This window comes from Ctenopharyngodon idella, chromosome 6 (assembly GCF_019924925.1).
Source record: "Ctenopharyngodon idella isolate HZGC_01 chromosome 6, HZGC01, whole genome shotgun sequence".
Lineage (NCBI taxonomy): Eukaryota > Metazoa > Chordata > Actinopteri > Cypriniformes > Xenocyprididae > Ctenopharyngodon > Ctenopharyngodon idella.
The window spans coordinates 20,251,916-20,265,211 of record NC_067225.1 but is presented as its reverse complement, the minus strand read 5'-3'; the positions used below and the strand labels follow the sequence as shown (position 1 = coordinate 20,265,211).

Sequence of the window (13,296 nt, the reverse complement as noted above, 5' to 3'; positions counted from 1 at the left end):
TCACTTAGTGCAAATAGCCACTGCCAAAAAAAGAAAAGTAGTAAAGAAAATATCTTGCTATATCAGTGCAAGTGAAAGTTATGAAGTTAGTTTATATAGTTGATGATATATCTAGGTATACAGAAATTTGAACATGTAAGCTCACATGTAGTAATTTTTAAAGCTTTATCTATTGATTCTAAACCATATTTATATTATTATCTGTTTTTATATTTAATATATACAGATAATAATAATAATAATAATTGAATAATAAATGTTAAACTAAAATTGCTCATGTGTAATGGATTATAGTTATAAATATATAATATAAATCATATAAAATAATTATAATAAATAATCATCTCTAAAAGCCATAGGATTTTGTCTTTACAAATCTGTTACTATGTAGTGACTTTTAATTTGGAGTAAGAAAAAAAATGGGGGAGTGACTTTGTTGTGCCAGAGGTGTGTCACTTTGCTCACAGCTAATTGGTCCAATTTCAGTTTGAGATCTCTTAAACAGAACATAACCTGTCTCAGAGAATGTTAGCAGTGGAGCGTAAGTTACTAAAAAACCAAACCACTTTCATGGTGCCTAAAACCCAGGGTTGGCACAAACTAAACTGAAACATACCTAGCTATCCACCTAAACCAGCTTCATGGTATAGGCCCCAGTTAAACATTTTTTTTTTTCAGCAGTGTTAGGATCTCTTCTGGGTTAGGCCTGATCACCCAGCAACAACCTAGAACACCCTAGCAGCCCACCTAGTAACCATTCTGAACATACTAGCAACCACATACGCTTAAATCATTCTGAACATCTAACAACTGCATAGCAACAGCCGGGCAACCAACCACAACACCATAGCATCATTGCGTCGAGCAATGATCAAGCACTATGTGGTTATATAAATGCATCTTATCTTAATCCTATTTGAATATCTTTTAAAATGCATAATATGTGAGCAAATAAACAGCTAAAACACTGCACGGTGCTATGAGTACCGCTATCGCCAATACACACACCACAGGTACTGTGCACACACACATATTTCTAAATGTCAAAACAAGAAAGTGTGAAGGACAAGATGAAGAAGATTAGTGTCTTTAAGGGCCTGAGGTTATCCTAATGATGCCATACATCAACCTTTGGAAAGGAACATAGAGTCAAAGTTGTCAATGCATGAATGCCACACCATTATCATCTCCCAGTTTTAATCATTGTTCCTGTCATGTAAGTAATCAACACCATAACTTGTACCCAGAGAGATCATTCACAGTTACTTGAGAGTAATACGTACACTTGCGCAAAGACCCTCATCTGGCTTTGTAGTGCGTGTGTGCCTTTTCAGTAGCACTGCTTTAAATGTTGTTGTGACAATGCTAAATGGCGCTTTTTATGAATGTGCTAAAACAACTTCCCCCAGTGTGGGCCGTGGCACCAAAGGCAATGATGGGTGAGAACTAACACTCCAGGACCACAAACAGTGTCAGAGGTGCTGTGATTTCCTGTGATCACCTCCCATCTGCCCCCGCCTGTTCCTCAGAGCAGGTCTCTCCACATGGAGCTGCGATTTTCACCAGCTCCCCTAATCCTCTTCAATCTGGGGCACCAACCCCCTTTTCCAGGTCTCACCAATCTAATAAGGTGATGATGCCCCCAGAACATCAGGGATGAGAGAAGAAGGGCAGTTCTCACCTTTGAAGGCATCACCTCTGCTCTTGTTATGCCTATGAGCAGCCAGTCTTATGGTTTCCTCTCTGAGTCTTGGTGAAGGTGGCAAGGGTGAGCTGTATATATGTAAAATACAGGAATAAATTACATTTTTAAATATATTAAAATAGAAAACAGTTCATTTAAATTGTAATAATATTGCACAATATTACTGTTTTTACTGTATTTTTGATGCATCAGTGGTGGGCATAAGATACTTCTTTCGAAAACATAAAATATTCCACCCCCAAACTTTTGAACGGTAGCATATATGATGTTCTTTGTGCATACTCAATTCCTTTGTTTACATTAATATTACATGATTGTGAGATGACAGCAAAAGTAAATTCACCACCTTGGAATTATAAGGTTCTGCATTCTCCATTTGACTTTGTAGATAGAACCTTTTTGTTTTCTAAATAAAAAGTCCCAAAATGTACACAACATAAAACAAAACATCACATAATGTAAATAAGTCGTCACAGAGTAAGAATATGTGAATAATCCACACGAAGCCAGAGTTTTCCCTATCCGATCTTTTTTTTCCATCGTTCTAAAAAAAAAATTCCGTAAACACAGCGTCGTCTCAAGAAATATCTGCATACACACGAAACCACTGAAACCGACTAAAAATGATGTAGTATGCCAGACCAGTATGTGGCGCTGTAATTCTGCCACAGAGAGACACTAAAAATGGAGAATAAGACTTGGAGCATGTGCATAAACCTTGCGTGCTGTATACAAACTTTAGTAAAACTTAGTAATAAAGCTTTACTTTAGTAAAACTAATAGGCTCAGTAGCTTCTGCAGCACGAACACAAGCATGTAGTCCGCTATTGTTGTTGTTGTTGCTGTTATGTGACATAGCGGCGTCTGACTAGGGTTGAGACATGGGGTGATGACATTATCGTTTCACAAAATATATCCACTCTTGGACCCGGTTTCAAAAAATAGCGGTTTCAGGCTCCCAAAACGCTGTATCCATCTGGGCGAAATGCCGATATGATACAAAATTTTTACGGCTAAATGTGTCTCTGTGTGGACAGGCTCTTAATTTTGATAAAAATGTCCGATAGAATTCCAATGTGACGATTGTAAAAATGCTAATCATTTTAATAACACTGTTACATGTAATATTTAGCAAATATCCAGGGGTGCATATAACTTTTTTGGTCTGGTTCTCAAGGGAGCACCTGGAGATGTTGCTTGGTACTCAAGCTGCCCTCATCACTTTCCTCCTGACTGCTCTCCTCACTATCTTCTTTTCTGTCGAACATGGTAGATGATGATAATGATTTTTTTTTTTTTTTTTACTAACATTAATGACACAGACAACAGCAAGAATATTAGGCTGCTGTCACTTTAAGAAGGAAAGCACCGACCAAATAACTGACACACATCCGGTTTCTTTCTCAACTATTCACTTATGACATAACCGAGAATACTTGCCGAGACAGGTATTTTGACATAATTTTGTGTGTATGTGTCCGTTCAAGCTTAAGTAAACGCAAAAGAGGAATTAATTCGGTGTCTGACTGTCTCTCTCTCTCTCTGCGTGCGCGGCGTTTCGGGGGTGTGAGGCTGTGCACACAGATAACAGCTCGCGAGTCTCGATTTTCGCCTCTTCTTCAGCTTTTAAAATCGTTTGAATGTGTTAACTGGCGAGACAAAACACGTCCAAATGATAAACTTTCACTCTATGATGGTTAAATTTAGCAGTTAATCCGCGAATCACATGCGTGCTGAACCGTTGGACCTTATCCGTAAGGATCACGGATTAACTGCGATCCGTTGCACACCTAATAATTAAAGAACATACTTATCATCATGATTAATATCTTACCAGAGATGAAGAAAAATCCTACTCCAGTAAGTAAACGTGTCCCTGTGAACCGGTCCTCAAAAACGTTCGTAATCAAAAGCGCTTCCCTCCATGTTTTCTGGTGCGCATCGTTTATTTTTACCACGCATGCGCACCTGCGTACCACTTATGTGCACCCCTGCAAATATCAAAATAGACATCAGTTTTTCATAATATACATCATCAGTCTTGTGAAGCTTAAACTCACTTGTAGCATTTAAAATATAATAATATTGGCCATTTAACAATTATCAGTCATAACAGGCAAACAACTCAATATATATTGTTCCATCAGTATTGTTCCATTCAATCAGTATTGTTCCACCACTGCGGAGCCATTTAAGTAAAAGTTCTGGAAAGAGATTTTTTGCATTTTTATACATGGCTTTGGATAAAAGCATCTGCTAAATGAATAAATGTAAATGAGAACATGTGGCTTAAAAGTAATTGTAGGAGAGTGCAGATGCAGTCCCTTGAAACCAATGTAGGTAGCCTAACTACAGGCAACCAGTGCACATCAGACTCTAGTAACAGCTCAGTGAGTGTCCTTGCTCCCGAAAATATATTCAGGTAAGTCCAATTTATGTCCATGTTCTTGTAACAACATGATCAAATGTGTCTTCATTAGGGATCTCAGTATTATTTTTGGATGTATGTCATAGATCCCGTTTATACATGGTATTAACATCTGCCTTTTGCGATTTGATCACAAGTTCTCAACCAAGACACATGGTGGTATTAATATTCTGTGCCACTAAATACTGAGAATATTCTGTGAAGTCTGTATATTTAGTTCAGTGGTTGATTGGCAGGAGGTCCTTCAATGCACAAAAAAGCATTAGGTCTTATTAGATTACACTACAAATGCAAAGCAGTATTTCGACTACATGTGGTTTGAGTGACTGGATCACAAACATGTTGGATGTGTTGGGTGCCTGTTAATACCTGGTTTAACCAGGCCATATACAAGCCCAGCACATCTCAAAGTGGTTAGAATGTCAGATGACCTCTGCCCAAAGAACATGCAGTTCTCAAACCCAACAACTCCTCACACCTCGCATTAAAAAGCTCCTTAAAATAAAACCTAACTGGACATGGACACTGAGTTATAGGCACAGCTGTAGGGAGACAAGGAGAAGAAAAACATGCAGCATTTCTAACAATAACACAACTATCTTAACATGACTGAGAAGACATTCACACCTAATGGATGCGGTTTCAGGTGGGGTGAGGAATCAGACGTGATGAGGTCTAGGGTACGCCTGTGCTGTTTGGGTAACATGAGGGATAGATAGAGTCAGGTTGCACACTGTTAGCATTCCGAAGAAACGTCAAACACTGTGGACTAGCGGCTCATGCCTCCTCCTGTGAATCTATACACGTCCCACTGAAGTCAAGAATGGAGGGAAAAGGCATGCAAGTGTTTTTCCTGGGAGCTTGTATCAGCTCTTGGAAATGTCAAAGTATTTACACTCCTTGCAGGCTCCTCAATCTGTGAGTCCAGAGACACCAAAGATCCTCAAGAGGACAAATGACTATCATCACATACATTTACATGCACAGTTATAATCGAGCTACAGCAGGTTTTTGTGTAGCTGAGCTACAGTCTCTACAGCTCAGACCAAGTTTGCATGACACGATGCGTAATCTAATATTTGAAGGATTAATTAAAAGATACAAGCACCTCCTTTGTCTTTCATAGCATGTACACAATGGTGATGCCAAATGTGATCTGATTAACTTGCAAACAAGCTAGACAAAGCCAAGCAATGTCTTTATTTAAAAAGCAGTGGCTGTGCATATTTCAGCACAGTGATCTCTTTGCTGATCACGTTAGTTCATGCAGGTGCTTGTGCTATTGCTAACTAGCAGTTAACAGTAAAATATTTGAGTTCATTTAAAGATTCTGATTTCAATGGTTTAATGCAATTTAATTAAGTTTCACCTACACAAAGTATTGAAGTGGAATTATAGTTTAATTTAATATTATGTGGACTCAAATGGAATAAGTTCACAGAACTCACAAATATTAGTTTTTAAACTTAAATGGTTTAAGGCAATCGGTTTCCTCAAATGGTTTGAGTTACATTAAAGGGTTAGTTCATCCAAAAATGAAAATAATGTCATTTATTACTCACCCTCATGTCGTTCTACAGCCGTAAGACCTTCGTTCATCTTCCAAACACAAATATGATATTGTTGATGAAATCCGATGGCTCAATGAGGCCTCTATTGAGAGCAAAGCCATCCAAACTCTTAAGGTCCATAAAGGTACTAAAAACATATTTGAAACAGTTCATGTGAGTTCAGTGGTTCTATCTTAATATTACAAAGTGATAAAGAATACTTTTTGTGCGCCAAAAAAACAAAATAAAGACTTTTCAATAATATCTATATGGGCCGATTTCAAAACACTGTTTCAGAGCTTTACGAATCGAATCAGTGAATCGGAGTGCCAAAGTCACGTGATTTCAGCAGTTTAGCCATTTGATAGGAGATCCGAGTCACTAATTTGAAACAAAAGATTCATAAAGCTCAGAAGCTTCCTGAAGCAGTGTTTTGAAATCGGCCCATATAGATATTGTTGAAAAGTTGTTTTGTTTTTTTGGCGCACAAAAAGTATTCTTGTCGCTTTATAATATTAAGTGACAACTGAACTCACATGAACTGTTTCAAATATGTTTTTAGTACCTTTATGGACCTTGAGAGTTTAAATGGCTTTGCTCTCAATAGAGGCCTCACTGAGCCATCGGATTTCATCAACAATATCTTAATTTGTGTTCCGAAGATGAATGAAGGTCTTATGGGTGTAGAACGACATGAGGGTGAGTAATAAATTACGTTATTTTCATTTTTGGGTGAACTAACCCTTTAACTCGTTGGGTTTTAGAGTTATGAATTATTACTCTAGTCCAAATGAAATTGAACTTTTAAAGTGCATAATAACACCTAGTGTTGAAGCGGTGAATAATTATATCATTTAGCACAGATTCCCAATTCCTAATTGATCAACAGGTCAATTTTAAAGGTGAAGGGCGTCATTTCTGCACCCCTAAGGCACCAAAACAAATTGCAAAATTAATGCTTTTAAACAGGTGTCCTAAACACACAATGGTCAGTAATAGTGTTGTTTTAGTATGTGGATATAATACCAGCCATAGTAAATTCATTAATAAAAACAAGAAGGTAATCCAATAAGAAAACAGTCCACATAAGAAAAACAATGCAACAGCTTCACACTAAAGCAAAGACAATACTGGACCAAGAACAGAAATAAATCGAGGGCCTGAATACAAAGGAGATTGCAAGGAAGGGCAGGTGAACATAATTGGTAACCAAATGACTGCAGGAAACATAGGGAACAAAAGAAACAGGAACAAAAACACAGGAAACAAGGAAAATCAAACTAAAAGTCCCTGAATACAAACATAAACCTGACAGCTGTTAGACATAACTAAATTAATTGATGTATTACATAAGGAATCCAATGTATTATTTAAACACAAAGAGTTTACTTAAACACAATTTACAACTCATCATGTTGACTAATTATTCCAGTGAAGTGAGGTTTTCTCTCGAATACAGAAAGGTAATGCCAAGACACCCCTCATTGCTACATCTACCTCTGTGAGAAAATGGATTGAGGTACCAGTAACTAAAATGGATTGAAAAATATATCTGCTCCCAGTATAATGACTTTGTAGTCTCCACTGCTCTATTAGGACTCATCTGGGAGTAAGAATGATGGGGTGGCCGCTGAAGTTGCCAGCCTGTTAAGTCACTATAAAATTGTTGCGTCAGCGCCTTGTGCATGTCTTTACACTCTCAAACCCATTGGCAGTGCTATGATATGGATAGCTTCAGCTTCAAGTGTCGTGCTATGTCTCAGACTATCTTCTATAATCTCTTTAATTAGCTGTTAGCATTAGCATTACACTGCACTCCTTTTTATATGCTGCATATCTACCAACACAGCTGTCTTAAAATGACTCCATGAGGGGTGGACCCATCAGATGGACAAAATTGGATGAAATATTGCAGGGTGAATGTAGCATGGGGGATTGTGTTTAATTACAGTGTAGTGTTCTCTGCATACTGATGACCTGAGGAATGGCCTGAGCGTTTTTCACACACTAGTCTCCACTAATACTGTGCTGCACACATTATAGCTGTGAATATGATTATTAATCTAAAATATGTGCTTTCACAGCCACGGAATAGAATTGTTTGAGGGAGGAAATGTACATATTTCATTTATGAAGCAATGGAAAGTTTTCATCTTTTTACATTATTCTAACAACTGTCACAAAGTTCAGTGTGTTGAACTGCAAATGAACAGTGAAACCGTTTTTCTTTTTTCAATCTTTTTCAGTCTTTAACCACAATATTCGTTGAAGGAAAGAAGACAGAAATGAATTTTAAAAAGAGGAAAAGGCCTCGAGAAGTAATTTTGATCATAATAATGGCATGAATGAAAAGTAACATTTAGTCATTAATGTCAGGGGAGATATATATGAGACCTACATATATAATATATATATTCGCATTAAAGAAGCCTATTAGTAATGAATCTCATCTTTCGGGGTCAGTGCCGATAAGTGCTAATATATGCTGTGACAAAATCGTCTGATTCAAGCTTTCTGTTGAGTCATTTTAATCTGCAATCTATTTATAGACCTTCAGATCAGACATTTGGACCACATCCATTAAAATTCTGTTGAAAACTTAAGTAAAACTACTGTTCTTGGGCTTCAAAGCCAAAAGACAAAGTTGTGATGCCTATTTAAAAGAGTCATGTATAGGTCATCATTATTCTGCAAAGTTTTAGGGTTTATTAAACATTTTGTTCGTTGTGTTTTACTAAAGAGCTTAAAACAGACCGCATGAGGAGGTTTATTAATGAAATTTAATGAAGAAAACATCACATTCGATATGGTGGCTGGAAGGCATTATAAAGTCCTGCCTTTTGGTTAAGAGCCCTTTTTTTTTGTTGTTTTACTAAGCATTATCTAGATTAGCCAAGTTAACTAAGTTCGACTATGGATAAACATTCTTTGTTTGAGGACAAGTTTGGATTGATTAATGTGCTTAGTATGAGTTGGCTTCCAAGGCAACAAGGTCAACCTAAATGTACAGATAAACTACTGTAAAGTGTAATTCTAAATCAAATGGCAACAATAAACTCCAATAAACATTTACTCAATGTCTCTCTTCAAACTTTCCTCCAGCGTGGAGAGGGAAACTCTGGAAGCAATGAGGACGAACACAAAGACATCACAAGGAACAGAGGGAGGGTGTCCTGGGTTAAAACAATGGTGACACCCACCTTAACAAACATGTGCCGTACCAAAAACCGGCCTCCTCCACTCGAACAGTGTGCTTGCGAGCCCACTCGACAAATGACTGCCTCATAGGCCCTTTTGTTTTGCTAACTGGTAACTGTGGATGTGGAAAAAAGGAAAACTTGAGTAAACAAGCAGTGCTTACCATCTCAATAGAGCTGCATGGGTGTTCTTCATCACAACAGTCTAGGCCACAAGGCAAACTATGAGAATAGCATGGCCCGAACTCAACAGCAAACAGGCTTCAATTGTGTCTCTAAAACAGCCCACTGCATTTTGATTTCTGCTCTTTGTTTACGCACAGCAATAAAAAGGATTTGTCTTTGAGAATTTGAATCCATCTACAGCCTGCTTCTGGTTCTTTTTGCAATTTTTTGCAGTTTTCAAAGCTTTGCTTTGTTGTTATGTGAATTATTGTGAAATACGGTGGCCCCACAAAGTATTTGGACACTTGAACCACAGTTAAAAAAAAAAAAAAATCAAATCATGTGGCAAAAATTGTAAATATACAACACAAAAAGCAGGAAATACAACACTTAAAGCTAAAATCTTTCATAAAAGTTTGCTTGATACAGTATATAAATGAAAAACATTTTATTTATTTAATATAAATATATAGTTTGCTGGCAGCTACCATAGATTTTATATATTTTAATCTTGGATGGATAGATGTTGGGTTTTCATGTTTTATGGGGACTTTCCATAGACATAATGGTGTTTATACTGTACAAACTGTATATATTCTATCCTCTAACCTTAAAGGGTTAGTTCACCCAAAAATGAAAATTCTGTCATTAATTACTCACCCTCATGTCGTTCCACACCCGTAAGACCTTTGTTCATCTTCAGAACACAAATTAGAATATTTTTGATAAAGTCCAATGGCTCAGTGAGGCCTCTATTGCCAGCAAGATAATTAACACTTTCAATGCCCAGAAAGCTACTAAAGACATATTTAAAACAGTTCATGTGACTACAGTGGTTCAACCTTAATGTTATGAAGTGACGAGAATACTTTTTGCACACCAAAAAAACAAAATAACGACTTTATTCAACAATATCTGATGGGCAATTTCAAAACACTGCTTCACGAAGCTTCGAAGCTTTACGAATCTTTTGTTTTGAATCAGTGGTTCGGAGCGCGTATCAAACTGCCAAAGTCATGTGATTTCAGTAAAGGAGGCTTTGTTACATCATAAGTGTTTTGAAATTTCAATGGTTCACCACTGGGGGCTGTGACTTTGGCAGTTTGATACTTGCTCCGAACCACCGATTCGAAACAAAAGATTCGTAAAGCTTCGAAGCTTCATGAAGCAGTGTTTTGAAATCGCCCATCACTAGATTGTTGAATAAAGTCGCTATTTTGTTTTTTGCCACACAAAAAGTATTCTCGTCGCTTCGTAACATTAAGGTTGAACCACTGTAGTCACATGAACTGTTTTAAAAATGTCTTTAGTAGCTTTCTGGGTATTTGACAGTGTTGATTATCTTGCTGGCAATGGATGCCTCACTGAGCCATCGGATTTTATCAACAATATCTTAATTTGTGTTCCAAAGATGAACAAAGGTCTTACGGGTGTGGAACGACATGAGGGTGAGTAATTTTTTGTTCAACTGTTTTGTTCATGAGGACCAAAAAATGTCCTCACAAAGGCAAGGATTTTAGATATTGCCATCTTTGTGGGGACATTTTGACACACACACAACATTTTTCAAAATGCATACAGGTTTGATGCATACAGAATTTTCACTTTTCAGTGAGCATAAGCATTTAATACAATTTAATCACTTTATCAAAATCATTGGCCATAAACATTAGCCAAGCTCATCAGCTGGTGACTTCACCTCTAAAAGGTTGTGAAAATGTATCCATGCCCTTCTCATTCAGTTTCTGCGATATATGATGGCACACTGGCCATTGTCTTGTCAGGCTGAGAACATTCTTTCTTTTATTAGTGTCTAGTTTTGTAACACTGCCAAATAACACTTGATTGCTCTTTAATTAAATATTAATGGCCGTCATTACATCTTCATTTATAATTAATGGCCGTTAACGACTGATATTGCACATTAATGTAATTAAACATTAGTAAAGCAGTAATGTAATTTCGCTTTCTCTAACGACTGGAGACTGGATGACTTTATACAGCAGAAGTGGCCAAAATAGTGGCTGCAGTGAGATGACTGAGGATGGTATTAAAAATGCACTGGCTTCACAAAGGTCTGCTGGACATTAAGACCTGATTTAAGAAATTGTTTTAACCGCTTATGTACAGTTTTGATTGTGCTCATTATGTAAATTAATTGAGTTCAGAATGCACAGTCTATGAACATCCTATGTTTTCATGAATCCAGACAAGTGATTCACAAAGCAATTAAATGCAGTCCAACCTGCCCCTTCACCCCCAGATGTGTAGTTGAGACTATTTCGCACAGAGATGCTTTTGTGTGCTTGTGTGGGACCAAGAGACTGAACCCTGGGGCATCAGAGGAGAACTGGCATCAATAACTCTCTTTTTTCACCCTGAGGTGGCATCAACTTTAACCCTACATCTAAGGGTGTCAGTCTAGCATTAATCCGACTGACTAAATTGTAGTTGTGCTGGTCATCTCATTCCTTTCCTGCAGCTTTACCCTTTCGGGAATCATTAAAGTACTGTTCATGGTTACATTTTGAACAGTCTACATATTCTACATATTCTATAATCATACAAGTGTTATGTAGTCAAAGGCTTTTGGTTTACCCTGAGAGATCAAAGCTGAGAAAGAACAAAACAGGAAAGCAATGAGCAAATATTTTCCGCAAGGTAATAAAAATGAAGTTTGCGCTAGAGCATTGGTAAGCACAGCACAGGCCCCGACCATTAAAACTCAATCACTTCTCTCTAGCACTGTGAAAACAAATATACACGATGAGCCTACAGGGCTGCTATCCTCTGATGGCACTATGACTTTCCCTAATTAAAGGATTCTAAAGCACACCAGGACACAAACAAAGGATGCTTTTTAAAAATCTCTCATCACGTTGTATCAACTGTTTGTGGGAAAAGGGGGGTAGTTAGAGAGGGATCTCAGACTATTTTTCTGCTCTTTGATTGAGACAGGATGAAGGTAGAAACGGTAAATCAAGACCGCACAGCTGCCATTGTTTGGTGAATTTTTAACTAGAAAATTAGATCCTTAAGGGCTCCCTTAGGATTAGAGAAGGCCACAGCAGTGAAGCAGAGACTAAAACTATAGTATATTTTGCATGGTTCTTTTATCCTGCACAACCAAAATGTCACTCTTTTCACATTCTGCCCTCAGTTTTGGAGGATCCCATCATACGTTTGGCAAACTTAAACTGTTATATTTGAATTTCACAGGTGTTTTACCCAGATTTTGAATTATATAATTGAATTATATAATATATCATATATTTTAATCCCCTAACATTCCACAACAAAACAAAAAGGTAACAAAGAAAATGTACAAATTACAATAATTTTATCAAAAATGGCAAAGTAAGCACTATAACAGCATTCCATTTGACTCATGCATATTCCAAGTCACCATACAATTTTACTATTTATTATTTTTATTTTATTTTACTTTTTTTTTTTCTTTTAGGAACAAAACTTTAGAAAACTTGAAGAATATGGTGCACAAGTAAAACTGACAACACTTCAATGGTTATTTTTATACTGACATTAAAAATCAGTTTTATTGTATGGAAACAAAGCAGCTCAGACATTTTCAGTGGGAAAAAGTCTTTTTGTTTTGCGGAATATTACAAAGATTTTGAATGATATTTTGGTGAGGCAGGATAAAAGTCAGTGGAGTGACCTTTCCAGAGTTTGTTCCCACCTATTTAAGGCCATAAAAGCATGTCACAATACCAAAACTTATCATATACCGGTTTCATTAAAGGGTTAGTTCACCCAAAAAATGAAAATTCTGTCATTAATTACTCACCCTCATGTCGTTGCACACCTGTAAACCTTTGTTCATCTTTGGAACACAAAATAAGATTAAAAAAACCTCTCAGATTTCATCAAAAATATCTTAATTTGTGTTCCGAAGATGAACAAAGGTCTTTTGGGTTTGGAACAACACGAGTACTTAATGACAGAAATTTCATTTTTGGGAGAACTAACCCTTTAATCTTTCTTATTCAGATTAAACATATTATAAAAGTTTGATCTTCATAAGTCTAATTAACAATCCAACAAATTTTTGCATCATGTCAACAGACCTTTTTATAAAAACATTTAATTAGTTTAGGTATGATGCCCACCTGTTTTGAAACTTTACGTTAGATCTGTGTGCTCTCTTATCACATTAGCATAATATAGTAATGTTTCAACAAAAGTCCTTCTGTAAAGTCTACCTTGTGTACCACCACAGCTGCATCACTG

General features: G+C 36.9%; 1 long non-coding RNA gene across 2 annotated transcripts in view; it reads right to left on the bottom strand.

Annotated features, from left to right (window-relative positions):
- Nucleotides 1-295: 295 nt before the first annotated feature.
- The window catches only part of LOC127513997 (uncharacterized), a 51,822-nt gene continuing 38,821 nt past the window's right edge, over nucleotides 296-13,296 (bottom strand). The window contains exons 5-6 of one of the 2 annotated variants that reach the window (XR_007930543.1): nucleotides 3,540-3,696; nucleotides 296-1,773 (exon numbers count right to left, since the gene is read on the bottom strand). This is a non-coding gene — a long non-coding RNA (uncharacterized LOC127513997). The remainder of the gene's footprint in view (nucleotides 1,774-3,539; nucleotides 3,697-13,296) is intronic. The other variant, XR_007930542.1, reaches the window with a different exon arrangement.